The sequence below is a fragment of the Odocoileus virginianus genome, chromosome 30 (genome assembly GCF_023699985.2).
Source record: "Odocoileus virginianus isolate 20LAN1187 ecotype Illinois chromosome 30, Ovbor_1.2, whole genome shotgun sequence".
Taxonomy (NCBI): Eukaryota; Metazoa; Chordata; class Mammalia; order Artiodactyla; family Cervidae; genus Odocoileus; species Odocoileus virginianus.
Window position 1 is genome coordinate 34,300,442 of NC_069703.1, and position 18,605 is coordinate 34,319,046.

The 18,605-nt window shown below is 48.5% G+C and overlaps 1 non-coding gene across 1 annotated transcript; it reads right to left on the reverse strand.

Moving 5' to 3' along the window:
- Positions 1–17,899: 17,899 nt before the first annotated feature.
- TRNAL-CAA (transfer RNA leucine (anticodon CAA)) lies at positions 17,900–17,972 on the reverse strand. The gene has a single exon. It is a non-coding gene; the product is annotated as a tRNA-Leu (tRNA).
- Between the last annotated feature and the right edge of the window lie 633 nt (positions 17,973–18,605).

Below are 18,605 nucleotides of genomic sequence, written 5' to 3' on the forward strand. Positions count from 1 at the left end.
CTTGTCCGAGGACTGAGGGCTAGCTGCTCTGTTTCATTTATTCATCCTTTTAACAACCCTCTCCTGGCACCTATTAGGTGTCAGACACTGTTCCAGGCCCCCGGGGCTCAGCAGTGAACCAGTGCCAGAATTCCTGTCTGCAGGGAGCTGGCCTGGCAGCTACCAAGGTGGCTCAGTGGTAAAGAATTTGCTTGCCAATGCAGGAGACGTGAGTTTGATCCCCGGGTCAGGAAGATCCCCTGGAGAAAAAAATGGCAGTCCATTCCAGTATTCTTGCCTGGGAAATCCCATGGACAGAGGAGCCTGGTAGGCTACAGTCTATATGGTTGCACAGAGTCGGACACAGCTTAGCAACTAAACAACAATTGTTTCAGGCCCTGGGGACTAAGCAGTGAACCAGTGTCAGAATTCCTGTCCTCAGGGAGCTGACCTGCTGATGTCTAATGCCTAGCCATCCTGGCTGGCCCAACTCTGCACAGTCTCCTGGCTGAGTTCCCTGCTGACCTCAGTGGCTAACCTGTTCTGGGGGCCTGGTGAGGATTTGCTCAGTGAGTGGGTAAGCATAGCGCAACTCCTCTAAGAGTGAGAAACAGCCAGCTGCTGGAGAGCTGGGTCTCAAAGTCAGGCCTCTAGAATGTTTAATCACAGATGACACCCTTACAAAGCAAAGCCCATGTTCAAATCCAGGATACATCACCCTAAGACCCAGAAAATCCTGGGCCACTCCCAGTTTCTTCATCTGTAAGATAGGAACCTTGCCAAGTTGTTTTGAGACAGTAGACATAGAAAGCACCTGCTATGTGTGGGGCATTATGGTAACTACTTTATGTTGCTGTTGTATTATTGTTTAGTTGCTCAGTCGTCTTGTTTAATTGCTAGACTCTTTTGCAACCCCATGGACTGTAGCCCGCCAGGCTCCTCTGTCTATGGGATTTCCCAGGCAAGAATACCGGAGTGGGCTGCCATTTCCTTCTCCAGGGAATCTTCCTGACCCAGGAACCAAACTCATGTCCCCTGCATTGGCAGGCGGATTCTTTACCAACTGATCCACCAGGGAAGCTTAAAATTATTTAATTCCCATAATAGCCCATGAGATAGTATTATTACTACTACCTATAGTTTACAAGTGAGGAAGCTGAGTGTCACGTTTGTTGAGCCCTTTACCCCAAACCACACAGTATCGTGTGGCATAGCTGGACCCTGAGCCTATACAGGTGGCTCCAGAGTCTGGCATCCTTAACACTGGGCTATTTCTGCTGCCCTTGATGAATGAGATCACACATGTCCACACAAAAATGTGTACTTGAATATCCATAGCAACACTACTCATAGTAGCCAAAAAATGGGAACAACCCAAAGGTCTATCCAATGATGAATACATAAAGTTAGGGATATCTAATGGAATATTATTCAGCCACAAGAAGGAATGAGGTACTACAACATCGACACACCTTGAAAACATTATAAACCCACAGCCACAAAAAGCCATGTATAACTCCCTTTAATATAAATGTCCCTTTATATTAAATGTCCTCATATAATTCCCTTAATATCAAATGTTCAGATCCATACAGACAGAAAGTAGATGGTGGTTGCCGGTGGCTGGAGGTACAGGAGAATGATTGCTAATGGGGTACAGGCTTCTTTTGGAGGTAACGAAATTCACAGACTTGCGATGACTTGCAGAGGTCATGGGCGATAGATGATGGAGGTGGGGTTCTAGCCCCATCTCTGTACCACCCGACCCCAACTTGTGACTGGGTTCTCTGCATGCCTGATTTGCAGCCCTCCTCTGGAGCCCAGCCTCATCTCCCGTCTCTCCAGTCTCAGGATTTATTCTAGTAAACCCAAAGGTGGGGTCCATGTCTAGTGTCTAAAGGTGCTCCCCAGCTGCTCACATGGTGACTTGAAATGGTCACAGGGCATCTCTCCCCTCTCCCTTCCCAGCTGGAAGATGCTCGCAGAGTAGGGACTCAGAGCCAAACTCTCTCAAATCCCAGCCATAACACAGTTTACTCAGCTCCCTCTCCAGATGGTCTGCAGCCCAGAGACCCTCAGCCCTCTTCTCCTCACTGGCTGCTCTGGGACAGACCTTACCCAGCCATTCATTCGGAATACAACCCCCAGCGGCTGGCTGTGTCCGGGGCCCAGCACTACTCCCTTTGGCTCACATCTGTCCCTCATGGAGCCAGCAGGGTGGTCGGAGGTCAGGCACAAGGGCTCTGGGGTCTGGCACTTGATTCTGACTCTGCCCTTATTAGCTGTGGACAAGCTGTGGACAAATGATTTCCCCTCTGTGAGTCTCAGTTTCCTGTCTGCATAATGGGCACAGCCATCATTCCTACACCTCATAGACTTTAGGGGAGAGTAAACAAGAAAACTATTGGCTTTTCCAGTAGTCATGTATGGATGTGAGAGTCGGACTATAAAGAAAGCTGAGCACCAAAGATTGATGCTTTTGAACTGTGGTGTTGGAGAAGACTCTTGAGAGTCCTTTGAACTGCAAGGAGATCCAACCAGTCCATCCTAAAGGAAATCAGTCCTGAATATTCATTGGAAGGACTGATGCTGAAGCTGAAACTCCAATACTTTGGCCACCCGATGAGAAGAGCTGACTTGGAAAAGACCCTGTTGCTGGGAAAGATTGAAGGCAGGAGGAAAAGGGGACAACAGAGGATGAGATGGTTGGATGGCATCACCAAATCAATGGACATGAGTTTGAGCAAGCTCTGGGAGACTGTGAAGGACAGGGAGGCCTGCTGTGCTGCAGTCCATAGGGTCGCAAAGAGTTGGACGTGACTGAGCAACTGAATTGAACTGAACTGAGAAAATGCAGGCAAAGCCCCTCAAAAGTAGCTACTCATGAACTGGTAGCTGCTGTTGTCATAATAATTCCTCTGGGCAAGAGATGCAAACAGATCTTGTCACGGGGCTCTGGGGCTCTGAGATACTGCTGAGTTCAGCCTCAGGGTGGGAGCAGGAGGAAAGTTTCATTGAAAAGGTGGTTGGGACTGAGTTGGGGGCACTCCAGGCAGGCCCCCTGAGACAGGAGAAAGAGGAGGATCCATTTTCGGTTTGTTTTGAGAATCTTATAATACGCAGAAAACACGTGAAATGGTTCCCGGCCTGCAGTACAAACTCTAGAGATGTGAGTGATGACAAGGAAGGTGATATGGGGGTGATTTATGATTTAGGTCAATATCTGAAGCAAGACTTTGCGGGGCTATGCCTCACCTGGGTCTTCATTCTCTCCATGGCGTGAAAGATTCCAGCCCTTGAGGAGTCAGATCTATAGTCCAGGAGACCCTACGAGTGGGGAAGTTGAGTCAGTGGAGAGAAGAGAGTTCCTGGAGGCTGGAAAAGAGAAGAGGGAGCTGGAGAGACGCCAGAAGACGAGGCAGGAAGACGAAGACCAGCCCTCGCCGTTCCCAGACATGAATACGTCTCCCATGTTGTCTCCACACCCCCAACCAACACCGTGAGGTTTTCTAGGGTAAGGACCGTGTCCCCATTGCATGAAGCTCCGTCTCAAAGGCTCAACAACAAACAAACTCAGGAAAAAAACCCTGGCTGCCCAGGTCTGCCCCGTCTGTCCTGATTTCAGCACGAAAGCCCCAAGCCCCTTCCGGGACAGTCGGTCACTCTCCCCGCCACTGTCTCTACCTCCAGCTCCTCCTCCCGCTTCAAGCCTCAGAAACAAGCCTTGGCAGAGCCCTGGGGGCTTGCCCCCGACTCACCCTCTCCTGGCAGGCTCCGGAGGACGGGGCAGCTCCGACCTGCGCCTCCCGGAGCCCCCGTGTTCCCGGGTACGAGGGTGGCCCTGCACAAGCTCCCCGCCGGCTCCCCGGAGGCTGCCAGATGTGGCTCCGATTTCCCGGCCCTAATCCTCCGTACACCAGGGGGATTAGTTCCTGGGGTCCCCGAGCAGCGGGGAGGGGGGCACATCTGTCAGGGAGACTGCGTGGCACCACGTGACCCAAAACGCTCTGGGTCCTTGACCCGGGAATGCTCTCTCCAAGAGGCGTGTCCGCCCAGCCCCGCGTGGGGAGGAAAGGCAATGGGAACTGCCAGGAAACAGCCTCGACTCGACCCTGGGGCCCCGCAGAACTGCCATCACCCACACCAGCTCCTCCTGCGGCCTCTGAGGAACCCTGGACTCCGAGGAACACAGTTTGAAGACCACCAGGATCTGCCTCGTTGTTACATATTCGTTTGTGTGGATGCGTGCTCGGTCGTGTCTGACTCTTGGCCACCCCATGGGCCAGGCTCCTCTGTCCATGGGATTTTCCAGGTAAGAAGACTGGAGTGGGTTGTCATTTCCTTCTCTAGGGGATATTCTCAACCCAGGGGTCGAATCTCATCTCCTGCGTTGGCAGGCAGATTCTTTACCGCTGAGTCACCTGGGAAGTCCACACATATTCACATAACTCCGTTCAAATCCCAGTTGTGTAACTACCTTGTGTAGGGTAAGGAAGTCAGAGAAGGCGAGGTTCAGAAAAAGAAAGAGACCTGCACTTTATAGGAACAGTTCACCTTTAATGCGGCGAGAAGGGACAGCAGTCAGATTAGGCAGCTGCTGCACTACCCCAGGAAAAAAATAAGCACATACAGGCATGGATGTGGAAAGCTACTGTCTTCAGGGGGCCTGTTCTTCTCCAAGGCTGTTTGGAATAGTTACCTCTTAAAGGGCTGGGGCGAGAAAGGGCTGGGGCAAGAAATTCTGGAGATCGGCTAGAGGCTGGACCAGCTAGGAGCTGGGCGTAATCAACCTTCATGCCCATTTTTTTCTTTGCTTGGCATAGAATGGTGGGGAGGACCCAGAAGGGAGTTTTAACTCCAGGCTATTTTGAGCCATGTAAGTTTCCTTCACCTTGGGATCCTCTTTGTTTTTCCATCTATTAAATGGGGATGTCTATGTTATTGTGAGGATTAAACTGCAATGTGTGTGCAAAGCAGGTAGCCCAGGACCCGGCCCCTAGGAAGGGTTCTGTCAAAGTTACTTTCTTTCTATAACTTGGCTTTTATGCCACACTTCCTACTCAGCACCTGTGGCAGACATAGATCTTCCCCAGTGAATATTCCAGAAAGTCACTACCCATTGATTTTAGTTGGCACAAAAGAGAGAGTGTGTTTGCCTTCTTGGCACTAGATATGGCTGCACATTGGAGTTACTTGGAGAGCTTATAAAAACCACCAGGGTCTGGGTCACAACCCCCATTAGCCCCCAGGGATACAACCGAGGCATCACAGTTTTTGAAAAATCCTCATTGATTCTGCGGTGTGGTCAAGGTTGAGAACCATTGCCCCAGAGCGCTTGGTCTCCAGTTGGTTCCAAAGGCAGGTAGGAACAGCCTGGGAACCAAGTTAAACTGCAGGTGCTGACTCAGTGGGTGGGGCTGGGACCTGAGGCTCTCCATCTCTGACAAACTCCCAGATGGCATTACTGCTGGTCTATGGACCACACTTTGAGGAGCAAGGCTCCTCTGCAGTTCACGGACTTCACCAACTTCCATATCATTATCTCATTAGACTGTCATAATTGTCTCCCAATCACTCCACAACTGGACAGGGCTTGAATTATTCTGTTTGGCCGATGCTCAAGATCAAGTATGTGAGTGGGTGGAGGCAAGCCTTCTGGATCTTCCTCTTGGGAGACCAAAAATTTGGACTGACCCAGAAAAAGGGCTTGATAAATTAGAGTGAGAAGAGATCTGAGTAATCTTGTCTAAGCCCCACATTGTTTGGCTGGTGAAATAGACGATGAGCAGGGAGCTGACTTGCTAAGGTCACATAGAGAACTTAGTGACAGCAAGGGACCTGGCACCCAGGACTTCTATTCCCTTGGACCTGGCTGCTTTCTTCATCTCTACCGAGGCTCTGAGGTGCTTAATGTTTTCTGTGTTATATCCGTGGTCTTCACAGCAATCCCATGAGGCAGGTTTTATTCCCCAGTGAGGAAAACGAAGCTCTGAGAAGTGAAGCCTGCAGATTCAAACCCAGGAGTCTTCGCTGTTTCCCAGACACTAATGCATCTCCCATGCTATCTCCCCATCAGACTATGAGGTTTTTTAGGGTAAGGATCTGGGCTTCACAGGCGGCCTTAGTGGTAAAGAGCCCACTTCCCGATGCAGGAGATATAAGAGATGTGGGTTCGATCCCAGGGTTGGGAAGATCCCCTATAGGAGGTCATGGCAACCCAGTAGTCTTGCCTGGACAATCCCATGAATAAAGGATCCTGGGGGGCTACAGGCCAGAGGGTCTCACAGAGTCGGACATGACTGAAGTGACTTAGCACACGCGCAGGGTAAGGATCACTTCTCATTCTGGTTTGCGCTGGCCAACCAGGGCTCAATATCTAACTCAGTTAATCCGGTATTCTTAGGCTTCTCTTGTGGCTCAGCTGGTAAAGAACCCACCTGCAATGTGGGAAACCTGGGTTTGATCCCTGGGTTGGGAAGATCCCCTGGCGAAGGAAAAGGCTACTCACTCCAGTATTCTGGCCTGGAGAATTCCACAGACTGTATAGTCCATGGGGTTGAAAAGAGTCATACACGCCTGAGTGACTTTCACTTCACTTCACTTTAATCCACTCCAGAGTTCTGCATTTCTGCTGATTAAGACCCTCACACCCAGGACACCAGCTCCTCTTTGGAAGCTCTTCCCTTGCCCTTTCAGTTCAGTTCAGTCGTTCGGTTGTCTCCAACTCTTTATGACCCCACAGACTGCAGCACGCCAGCCCTCCCTGTCCATCACCAACTCCCGGAGTTAACTCAAAACTCATGCCCATTGAGTCGGTGATGCCATCCAATCATCTCATCCTCTGTTGTCCCCTTCTCCTCTAACCTTCAATCTTTCCCAGCATCAGGGTCTTTTCCAATGACTCAGTTCTTCGCATCAGGTGCCCAAAGTATTGGAGTTTCAGCTTCAATATCAGTCCTTCCAGTGAACACCTGGGACTGATCTCCTTTAGGATGGACTGATTGGATCTCCTTGCAGTCCAAGGGACTCTCAGGAGTCTTCTCCAACACCACAGTTCAAAAACATCAGTTCTTTGGCACTCAGCTTTCTTTATAGCCCAGCTCTCACATCCATACATGACTACTGGAAAAACCATAGCCTTGACTAGATGGAACTTTGCTGACAAAGTAACGTCTCTGCTTTTAATATGCTGTTTAGGTTGGTCATAACTTTTCTTCTAAGGAGCAAGCGTCTTTTAATTTCATGGCTGCAATCACCATCTGCAGTGATTTTGGAGCCCCCAGAAAAATAAAGTCAGCCACTGTTTCCACTGTTTCTCCATCTATTTGCCATGAAGTGATGGGACTGAATGCCATGATCTTTGTTTTCTGAATGTCAAGCTTTAAGCCAACTTTTTTACTCTCCTCTTTCACTTTCATCAAGAGGCTCTTTAGTTCTTCACTTTCTACTATAAGGGTGGTGTCATCTGCATATCTGAGGTTATTGATATTTCTTCCAGCAATCTTGATTCCAGCTTGTGCTTCATTCAGCCCAGCACTTCTCATGATGTACTCTGCATATAAGTTAAATAAGCAGGGTGACAATATACAGCCTTGGCATACTCCTTTTCCTATGTGGAACCAGTCTGTTGTCCTATGTCCAGTTTTAACTGTTGCTTCCTGACCTGCATACAGATTTCTCCAGAGTTCTGTTCCTTTGCCCTTTGCCCCAGCCTTAAAGCAGTTTCTCCACCCAGACCATGCCACCTCTACCAAATTTAGCCAAACCAGAATCCAGTACTCTTGCCTGGAAAATCCCATGGATGGAGGAGCCTACTCCACGGATGGAGTAGGCTGTGGTCCATGGGGTCGCTAGAAGTCGAATATGACTGAGGGACTTCACTTTCACTTTTCACTTTCACACATTGGAGAAGGAAATGACAATCCACTCCAGTGTTCTTGCCTGGAGAATCCCAGGGATGGGGGAGCCTGACGGGTTGCCGTCTGTGGGGTCTCACAGAGTCAGACACGACTGAAGTGACTTAGCAGCAGAATCCATATCATGTCATACAGCAAAATGACCACATGGTGGCAGCAGATGACCACCTGTGAACTCTTCCAGCCCAACCTGGGTGCCCTGCATCTCTCTAGGCATTTGTCCAAGGGCTTTCCATCCATGAACCAAGATAATCTCCACAATAACCCGGTGCATTCATCCTCTTTATAGATGAGAGATCATATTAGTCCTTTGCTTAAATAACTTTTCATGGCTTCCCACTGCTCTCTAGAAAAATAAAAATTCTCAACCTGCCGTCTAAAAGCCTGCCCAGTGGACCCTTGCATTCGACTGCTGAGGGCTCAGATCCCAGCTCCACCACTTATCATTTATGTCACCTTGGTCAGATTTCTTGGCTAATCTTGGATCTCAGTGTGCAGATCTGTAAATGGAATAGAACCTAGTCCTTCGTGGTCCAGGTGAGGATTACATAAGACATGTAGAGCACGTGGTTCTGTGCGCACATAGTAAGTGCTCGGAAAACGATAACCACTCGTTACCATCAGACAGGAGGGCTCCTCTCACGGCCCCTAGGGTCTCTTCCTCTCTCTTTCCTTTTCTCCATCTCTCCTTCTCCCCACTTTTTTTCTGTTCTTACTCTTTCCTCTTATTCTAACAGAGGCAGCATATTCAACAGTATATTAGAAAGTGATACACGTAGGACTTCTCTGGTAGTCCAGTGGCTCAGACTTCACACTCCCAGGGCAGGGGAGGGGGCCTCGGCTCAATCCCTGGTCGGGGAACTAGATCCCACATGCTGCAGCTAAGAGCCAGTACAGACAAATGAATAAATAATTTTTTGAAGTGATGCATGCTATGAAAATGTAAGTAGAACCTAGTAAAAGGGGGTGGATTATAGTTTTAAACTGGGCAGTCAGGATGGCCTCCTTGAGAAGGAAACATTTGGCAAGCCACCGAAGGGGAGAGAGGGAGTTAGGTGTGTGGACAACAGAGAAAGCGAGGCCGCGGCGGAGCCTTAGTAAGAGTGTGCAGGGCAGCAAAGAGGCCAGTGGCTGAGCAGGTTAAGTGAGGGACAGTACAGCGAGGCCAGAAAGACAGTGGAGGGCGAGGCTATAGAGAACCTCACAGGCCACAGAAGTGAGATGGGGGTCCTTGCAGTTTGGAGCAGAAGGCCATGACCTGACACTTTTTTCGAAAGTATTTAATTTTGGCTGCGCTGGGTCTTTGGTGTGTAGTTGCATCGATCAGATGCTCCTCTCTGCTGTGGGACACGGGCTTCAGTAGTTGCAGCGCACGGGCTCGGAAATTGCAGCTTAGAGGCTCTAGAGTGTGGGCTCAGTAATTGTGGCACGTAGTTGCCCGCTTAGTTGCCGCAGCATCTGGGATCTTCCTGGACCAGGGTTCGTGCCCGTGTCCCCTGCATTGGCAGGTGGATTCTTATCCACTGTGCCCTCAGGGAATTCCAGCCTTACACAATTTTAAGGAAGCAAGCACTCCGGCTTCCATGTTGAGATAGGACTAGAGGGCAAGGGCAGGGGCAGGAAGACCTGGGTCTCACTCAGGTGAGAGATGGTGATGGCATGGAGCTGCGGGGGAGGCGGTGAGAATACTCTGGATATGCTTGGAAAGTGAAAGTGAAAGTCACTCAGTAGTGTCCGACTCTTTGGGACCCCATGGAGTATATAGTCCATGGAATTCTCTAGGCCAGAATACTAGAGTGGGTAGCCTTTCGCTTCTTCAGCGGATCTTCCCAACCCGGGATCAAACCCAGGTCTCTCGCATTGCAGGCAGATTCTTTACTAGCTGATCCACCAAGCCCAAGAACACTGGAATAGGTAGCCTATTCCCTCTCCAGCAGATCTTCCTAGCCCAGGAATTGAACTGCTTGGAAGGTAGAGCCAATAGCACTCGCTGATGAATGTGAGAGAAGGAGAGAGGAGTCAGGACCAGCTCCAAACTTTTCAGCCTGAGCAACTGGAAGTGGAGGGCTGACTTTCACTATGAGATGGGGAAGCCTGCATGTGGGATGGCATTTGAGAGGATGCAGAGAGTTCAGGATCGACTCTGTGGATTTTGAGATGTCCGAGTGAAGGTGTGGAAGCAGACAGTTCGATGTTAGAGTCTGGAACATAGAGGTCTGTATTAAAGATATTATTTAAAGATATTAAAGGTATTTAAAGATATTAAAAGTCTGTATTAAAGTTTAGAAAATCACTGACATGTACCAGTAGATGATATTTATTTATTTGGCTGCAACAGGTCTTGCAGTATACAAGATCTAGTTCCCTGACCAGGGACTGAACCCAGGTGCCCTGCATTGGGGGTGTGGAGTCTTAGCCACTAGACCCCCAGGGAAGTCCCAGTAGAATGGTATTTAAAACCATCACCAAGAGAGTGAGAAGGAGTAAAGAAAGGATCTGAGTACTGAACCCCAAGGTCCAGGAGATGTGAGTAGTGAAGGTGAAGGTGAATTCACAAAGTCACACAGCACAGATGCAAATCCGGCTTTACTGGGGAAAGTTGGAGGCATTGGGTCATCGGTCCAACCCCTTGTCTTCATGTGGAGAGAGACATGGGGGTCCGGGTGTGGCTGGAAACCTCCTAGAGTGTGCTGCAGGAGATGGACCCCTTGCCCCCATCCCCTACTCTGCATTTTTTTGGCAAGTGTAAGATTAGCCTTGCAAGTAAAGAAAACCTGATCTGAGCTCAGACCCCAGAGGAATTGTTTGCAGTGCTGAGGGCAGGAGCCACCCATCGGAAGTAGAGACTACGTGGAATCATTTCTGCTTTGGGAAGGGAGGCCCCTCTGGAGCCCAGCTGCTGCTAGAAACCTGGAGTGTGCACTGGGGTCTTCCAGCACAGTCCAAACTGTTTTTATAAGGCCCATCCTCTGACCTAGGGGCTCATGAAACTTAAGCCTGCCAAATGGGAGTAGAAATCAATAAGTACAGGAACTTCACTGATGGACCAGTGGCTAAGTGTCTGCTGTCCCAGTGCAGGGGGCCCAGGCTCAATCCCCGGTCAGGGAACTAGACCCCACATGCCATAAACGAGAGTGTGCATGCTGCAATTTAGGCTGAAACTGAAGATTCTGGTTGCCGTAACTGGGACCCAGTACGGCCAAATACATAAATGAATGTTACCAAAAAATAAATAAATAAGAGTAGATTAAACTGAGCTGATAAGTCACTTCCAGACAGGCAATGATGGATGAATGCTGGAGGGAGGCCTGGAGTAGTAATCGTACAAAGCCCAGCACGGAGGCCTTAGCCATCTGGCCATGGAGACCATGCCAAGTCTAGAGAGAAAGCCCCAGGTTCAGATGGAGGAGTAGCTTGGGGGCATTGGGCTTGCTGCTACAGTCGCTGCATGGGCTTCTTGACTTGGCTCAAAGTGTTAACCCAGGAGCAGCAGGAGATGTTGGCCAGTGTGGTTACTCCCCTAGCTGGCCAGCAAATCGTCCAAAGCTGTGTGGTTAGATCCTGAGTTATGGAGTCATGATAACCTTGACACTGCGAGCCCTGGCTGTCCCCAAGGTGATTTCCTTCCAGAGCAGTCGCGGATCATGATTCTACGTCTATGGGAGGGAAACCTGCATAAAATGGTGAAAGCCATATACTTAGTACCCGGGAATGTGTTGTGTCAGCGGCACCTGAGGCTGGAGCTGGAAAATGTCGTCTTGCCCACCGGTCTTGTGTGATCATGAAGGGTTGTATGCAGGTGACATTATGTCCAAGGAGAAAGCAAGGAAGGACTGATATCCAGAATGCAGGGCAGTTTGGGGGTTACAAAGGGTGCCACGGCTCAATATTCTTCCAGCAGGCTTCAACATCATCCCTGGAGGGCTTCTCCGGTGGCCCAGTGGCTAAGTCTCCAAGCTCCCAATGCAGGGGCCTGGGTTTGATCCCTGGTCAGGAAACTAGGTCCCTGATCTAAGACCTTGCATGCTGCAAATAAGATCTGGTGCAGCCAAATAAATAACTTTTAAAAATCACCCATGAAGAGGATGAGCACGTGATTGTAATGGATGCAGGCACAGCAGGTAGTGGCTGTGGCCTGCTGGGGCAAGCTCCCTGCCACTGTCAGAGAGTGAAACATCAATAAGGTTTCCCATAATTGAGCACACTAGGAATGGTCTGTTACTGTGACAGATTCATGCCCTGGCTCTGGCATGGGCAGCTGATTGAGGCTGTTTAGCATTGCTTGTTCAGGTCTGGAAGAAGAGGAGAGAGGTTATTTACCCCTCCACCCCGGTCTATTTCCTGAGCTCGCTTGTGTACGTTCTTCCTAGATTTGCTGGAGTCTGCCTTGTGCCTGGGATGGGGTAGTCAATCTGCCCTTTCCCGGAATGTTTACCTCCGTAAGCACCCAGGAATCGCCACACTTGCCTGACCCATCAGGGGGCTTGTCCACCTCCTCGGTGCCCAGGGAGGATCTTGAGGGGATGGCTCATGTCATTGCTCCCCGAACCAGCCACGCCAAGCCTCATTTGTGCCCCCCAGCTGCAGGTGGCGCGTGTGGAAGAGCAAGCGAATTCCATGTTGCCAGCTGGAAGGAGCGCCATGGAGATAATTTCATCAGCAGACTGTATCCTAGCAGGGAAGCCCTGCACTCGACAAAGGTACTCATGAGAGTCCTGAGAGTCTCGGTGCTCCCAGCGTGGTGGAAGAGAACAGCCACTCCATACACCTAACCCTCCTTCACAGCGGTCAGAATCCATGACCATCGCTTTGCCAGTTGGTCAGATCCGGAGGCCATTGTGCCACCTGGAGCCACAGGTCAACGTTCCTGGCAAGTAATGCATATTCCCTGAGCACGAGTAACTTCATAAGTCAAACAGGTCCTCGATGGGCCCTCCCAGACCTACCATAGTGGTTTCACTGTTATGGTAGGTCCAAGTGTGGGTCTAGTGCACCAAAGTGGATGTGATAGCCATAAAATCTCTCTCTCTCTCTCTTTTTAAATTTATCTTAGTTGCAGCATGTGGAATTTTTGTTTCATCATTCAGGATCTTTTGTGGTGGCACATGGACCCTACATGTGTTACCGAAAGAAGTGTGTGAGTCCGGCTGCTCAAAAGCCAATAGGCCAGGCTGGTGGAAAGGAAAGCTTGCTTTAGTTCAGATGCCGGCAACTGAGGGGGGAGGGGGGCACATATCTGTCCAAAGGCCTCCGCCACCCCCCACCACCCCCAACTGCTCCAACAAGCAGGGAGTGAGAGCTTTCACAGACAGAGTGAGGGGGAGGGGCTACGTGCAGAATCGGCACAGCCAGCTGACCGTCACCTTCAAATTGGTCACCACTGGTCTGACCAGCCTCATCTTGGTTGCTTTAAGTACAGTTAATCTTCGGTTCCTGGGTCCATTTGTTCCCATTTCTTTGAGGTCAGTTCTCAGAATTATGGCAGCTTCTGTCCTGAGTACAGTCTAGTCATCATGGAGTTAACTTCTTCACCTGGTGTTTGAGTATCGATAAGACAGCTCACAGAATATGGCTCAGAACATTATCTACAGCCTTTGAGAAAGAACTAAAGGTTCTTGACTATACTTAATGACCATACTATTATTATTATTATTTAGCCTCCTTTGACTGTTTTTCTTTCTTTCCACATTTCTCACTTTTCTGATTAAACGTATTCTTTGACTAAAGTTTTCCACAGATAAAAGGCAGGCAGGGAACATGGTGGGAGAGGCAAGGACCATCGGGTGTTGCTCCATTTCACGTGAGATCTTCATTCTCAGACCGGGGATAGAACCTGCGTCCCCTGGACAAAAGGTGGATTCTTAATCACTGAAACACCAGGGACGTCCCCATGACCACATTGTCTTTTAGTCAGCTTTTTCATTCCAGATGCTCTCTTTAAGATGCAGGGCCTTACTGCAGGTTCATTCATATGGTAATATTAGATTGAGTTTGTTGTCACTTTGTTGAATCTATCTCCACAACAAGGGTTACCATATGGACATTCTCCTAATGGTCTGGTTCTGGGTGGTTCAAAGACTTGGCCCTGCAGCAAGACCATTAGCGATGGCTCACGAAGCTATGTAAAATGAACTGTTTACAAAGATGTGAACAGGTTATAGAGAAGCTACAAGGCGGTGCAGTACCCCTGGGCTGGTAACTAGGGGAACACTACTGCCCTTGGACCAGAAGGGAATGGGAAGAAGGTCTTGTAGAGAGAGCATCCTCTGTGATTACCCAGCCAGCCCTAAACCAGCCCCAGGCAACCCCACACGAGACAATAAACACCCCACCCCCCTCCTGCCCTCGCATCCTCTGCCAGCCTTCCCTCTCAGCCAAACTCAACTGGAAGACCAGGAGCAAAGGAACCTGATGATGCAGGTTGGCTCCCTGGCAGAAAAGGCAGAAGGATGGAGAGTGGGCCTGGAGGGGCAAGTGGAAGATGCCAACACACAGGGGAAGGTGCGATTTTAGATAGGGTGGCCTAGTCCTCACTAGGAAGGGATCATTTGAGCAAAGACCTGTGATAATGTATCTAATCTTCACGACAATTGATGAGGCCATCTTAGAACTGAGGAAACCGAAGTACGGCACTTAACTTACTTGTTGTCCAGAATCACACAGCAAAGAGTTGCCTGAGTTGGAATCTGACACCGGGGAGTTTAGCTCCAGGGATCCTGCTCTTAAACAAAATGGGATTTAGGAAAGTCATCATAAAATGAAAGGGCGAAGAAAATGTCAGGACAGGCACGACTGTGATCAACAGCCATACTCGTTATGTTGTTGTAGCCACGCGTTCCGGGAAACAAACTCACTCAGAAGGATAATGCAGATAGTGGAGTGCAGTTTATTTCACCAGCGGGCCTGAGGCAGAGTCTCCTCTTAGCCAAGGACCCAACCAGTTTTTGTGAAAACCTCATATACCCTAAATGTACTTGCTCAAACCCACCTCCCCAAATTCCTTGAAACTAGTCTGGACAAGGTAAAAGAGAGATTTGATCAAAGTTAACCCATGATTCATGTGTCACAAGATAGATAAACAGTGGATATTTATCAATAGGCCTGTGGTCATATCCCAATACATGTTAATGGAATCTACCACTTTGTTCTGTTACAGAGATAATTAGCATATTCTTTTAAGCAACGGAGAGTCCAAGTACAAGTCCTGAGGCTTTTTTATCCGGGGGGTCTGGTTTTCCATTGGTATGCCATTTTTATAGACACAGGGCACAAAGTTCAGAGTCCACTGAGAGGCTGACCATGCGTGTGGCCTAATGTTCCCAGCCTGGCCTAAGACGGAGCCTAGCTCTGTCGGTTTCCTCCTTCAATGTATTGAGCACTGACTGTATGCTAGCCATGGTGTTAGGTGCTATGGGTAGGTATACAAGATGTACAAGATGCTCTGCTTGCCTTCAAAGAGTCCGTAATCTAGTTGAAGAGTGGTGGGGAAGTATAGCTATCTGTACAAGCAGGTTGTGATACATTTTATGGTAGAGATCTCTTCAAGAAAATTAGAGATACCAAGGGAACATTTCATGCAAAGATGGGCTCAATAAAAGACAGAAATGGTAGGGACCTAACAGAAGCAGAAGATACTAAGAAGAGGTGGCAAGAATACACAGAAGAACTGTATAAAAAAGATCTTCATGACCCAGATGATCACGATGGTGTGATCACTCACCTAGAGCCAGACATCCTGGAATGTGAAGTCAAGTGGGCCTTAGGAAGCATCACTATGAACAAAGCTAGTGGAGGTGATGGAATTCCAGTTGAGCTATTTCAAATCCTGAAAGACGATGCTGTGAAAGTGCTGCACTCATGTCAGCAAATTTGGAAAACTCAGCAGTGGCCACTGGACTGGAAAAGGTCAGTTTTCATTCCAATCTCAAAGAAAGGCAATGTCAAAGAATGCTCAATCTACTGTACAATTGCACTCATCTCACACACTAGTAAAGTAATGCTTAAAATTCTCCAAACCAGGCTTTAGCAGTACATGAACTGGGAACTTCCAGATGTTCAGGCTGGGTTTTAGAAAAGGCAGAGGAACCAGAGATCAAATTGCCAACATCCGTTGGATCATTGAAAAAGCAAGAGAGTTCCAGAAAAACATTTATTTCTGTTTTATTGACTATGCCAAAGGCTTTGACTGTGTGGATCACAATAAACTGTGGAAAATTCTAAAAGAGATGGGAATACCAGACCACCTGACCTGCCTCTTGATAAACCTGTATGCAGGTCAGGAAGCAACAGTTAAAACTGGACATAGACTGGTTCCAAATAGGAAAAGAGTATGTCAAGGCTGTATATTGTCACCCTGCTTATTTAACTTATATGCAGAGTACAGCATGAGAAATGCTGGACTGGATGAAGCATAAGCTGGAATCAAGATTGCTGGGAGAAATATCAATAACCTCAGATATGCAGATGACACCACCCTTATGACAGAAAATGAAGAAGAACTAAAGAGCCTCTTGATAAAAGTGAAAGAGGAGAGTGAAAAATTTGGCTTAAAACTCAACATTCAGAAAACTAAGACTCAGAGCTTGGAGTGTTAACTCCTCTGGGCCTGCCAGGGTAATAAACCTGAGTTCTCCAACTCTCAAAATAAAAAAAGAAAACTAAGATCATGGCATCTGGTCCCATCACTTCATGGCAAATAGTTGGAGAAACAGTGGCAGACTTTATTTTGGGGGGCTCCAAAATCACAGCAGATGGTGACTGCAGCCATGAAATTAAAAGATACTTGCTCCTTGGAAGAACAGTTATGACCAACCTAGACAGCATATTAAAAAGCAGGGACATTACTTTGCCAACAAAGGTCCATCTAGTCAAGGCTATGGTTTTTCCAGTGGTCATGTATAGATGTGAGAGTTGGACTATAAAGAAAGCTGAGTGCTGAAGAATTGATGCTTTTGAACTGTGGTGTTGGAGAAGACTTTTGAGAGTCCCTTGGACTGCAAGGAGATCCAACCAGTCCATCCTAAAGGAGATCAGTCCTGAGTGTTCATTGGAAGGACTGATATTGAAGCTGAAACTCCAATACTTTGGCCACCTCATGCGAAGAGCTGACTCATTGGAAAAGACCCTGCTGCTGGGAGGGATTGGGGGCAGGAGGAGAAGGGGACGACAGAGGATGAGATGGCTGGATGGCATCACCGACTGAATGGACATGAGTTTGGGTAAACTCCGGGAGTTGGTGATGAACAGGGAGGCCTGGCGCGCTGCAGTCCATGGGGTCGCAAAGAGTCGGACACGACTGAGCGACTGAACTGAACTGAACTGAACAGTAGCATTACAGATAAAAGGCTGTAAGAGGGGCTTCCCTGATGGCTCAGTGGTAAAGAATCCACCTGCCAGTAAGTGACGCAGGTTCAGTCCCTGGCCCGGGAGGATGCCACGTGGCGCAGAGCAACGGGGCCTGCGCGCCACAACTCCTGAGCCCATGACCCACTATTACTAAAGCCTATGCCCGTAGAGCCTGCGCTCTGCAAGAGAAGCCTCCACAGTGAGAAGCCTGCCCACTGCTGCCCCCGCTTGCCGCAACTAGAGAAAGTAACAAAGACCCAGCACAGCCAAAAATAAATGTTTTATGAAATTTTTTTAAATGCCATGAGAAGACTAAGGAAAGAGATTCATTACAGCTCGGTTGAGGGAAGCTTTCTGCAGGTGGCCACTGTGGAAGAAGCGTAGAATTGTAACAGCAGAAAGGGGAAGATAAGGGATTCCAGGGGAAGAAACCACGTGAGCAGAGATGTGACTGCATTTGGGGGATGGCTGGTCAACCTCAACTGAGGCGAGCACAAGAAACTTTTGGGCAGAGAGATGACTTACTGCATTGATTTATTTTTACCAACAATGTTTTTAATATTTATTTATTTGGCTATGCCAGGTCTTAGTTGTGACACACAGGATCTTTGATTTTCATTGCAGCATGTGATCTCTTAGTTGTAACATGTGGGATCTAGTTCCCTGACCAGGGATTGAACCTGGGCCCCCTGCATTTGGAGCATGGAGTCTTAGCCACTGGACCACCAGGGAAGTTCCAGAGAGATGATTTTAAGTGGGATACCCACAGGGCACTAAGTCACACTGGATCACACAGCAAGGTAGAGACTTCCTTCCCAATTCTCCTTTTTGGAGAAACGTCTCAGCTGAGGGCTGCATATCTTTCCAGCTCTAACACTTGCTAAACTCCCTTTTTAACCCAAATTTTACTGATTCAGGCCTTCAAGTGAACGACTAAGCTCTGGATGGAGCTTCATAACATCGTTCTCTTTTAATTGTCTTTATTTTGACAGGTTCTATTTCAAGCAAATGGTACTGTTTTTTAATTTACAGATAAATTATTTATTTGTATTATTATTTTCCTTTACAGGTAAACTTATTAAGGAAAAAGCAGTCGATTCAAAGGGACAATATTGAGGTAAACATTCAGGTGGATCACAGCTCTGGAAAAAATACAAAGGTAGCATACTAGTGATTGATGCTTAGGATACTCTGGCATAGGGAAAAAAGCAGGCAAAAGGGAGAAACTGGGAAAGAAGCCTGGGAAGGGGGTCAGGTCATGGGGGGCCTGAACACCATGGTGAGGAGTTCTGTCAACTGTGGCCAGGCATTGGCCCAAGAAAAGGTAGTGAACGGTCTCAGAGCGGTGCTTGGCAGGGCTGGCTG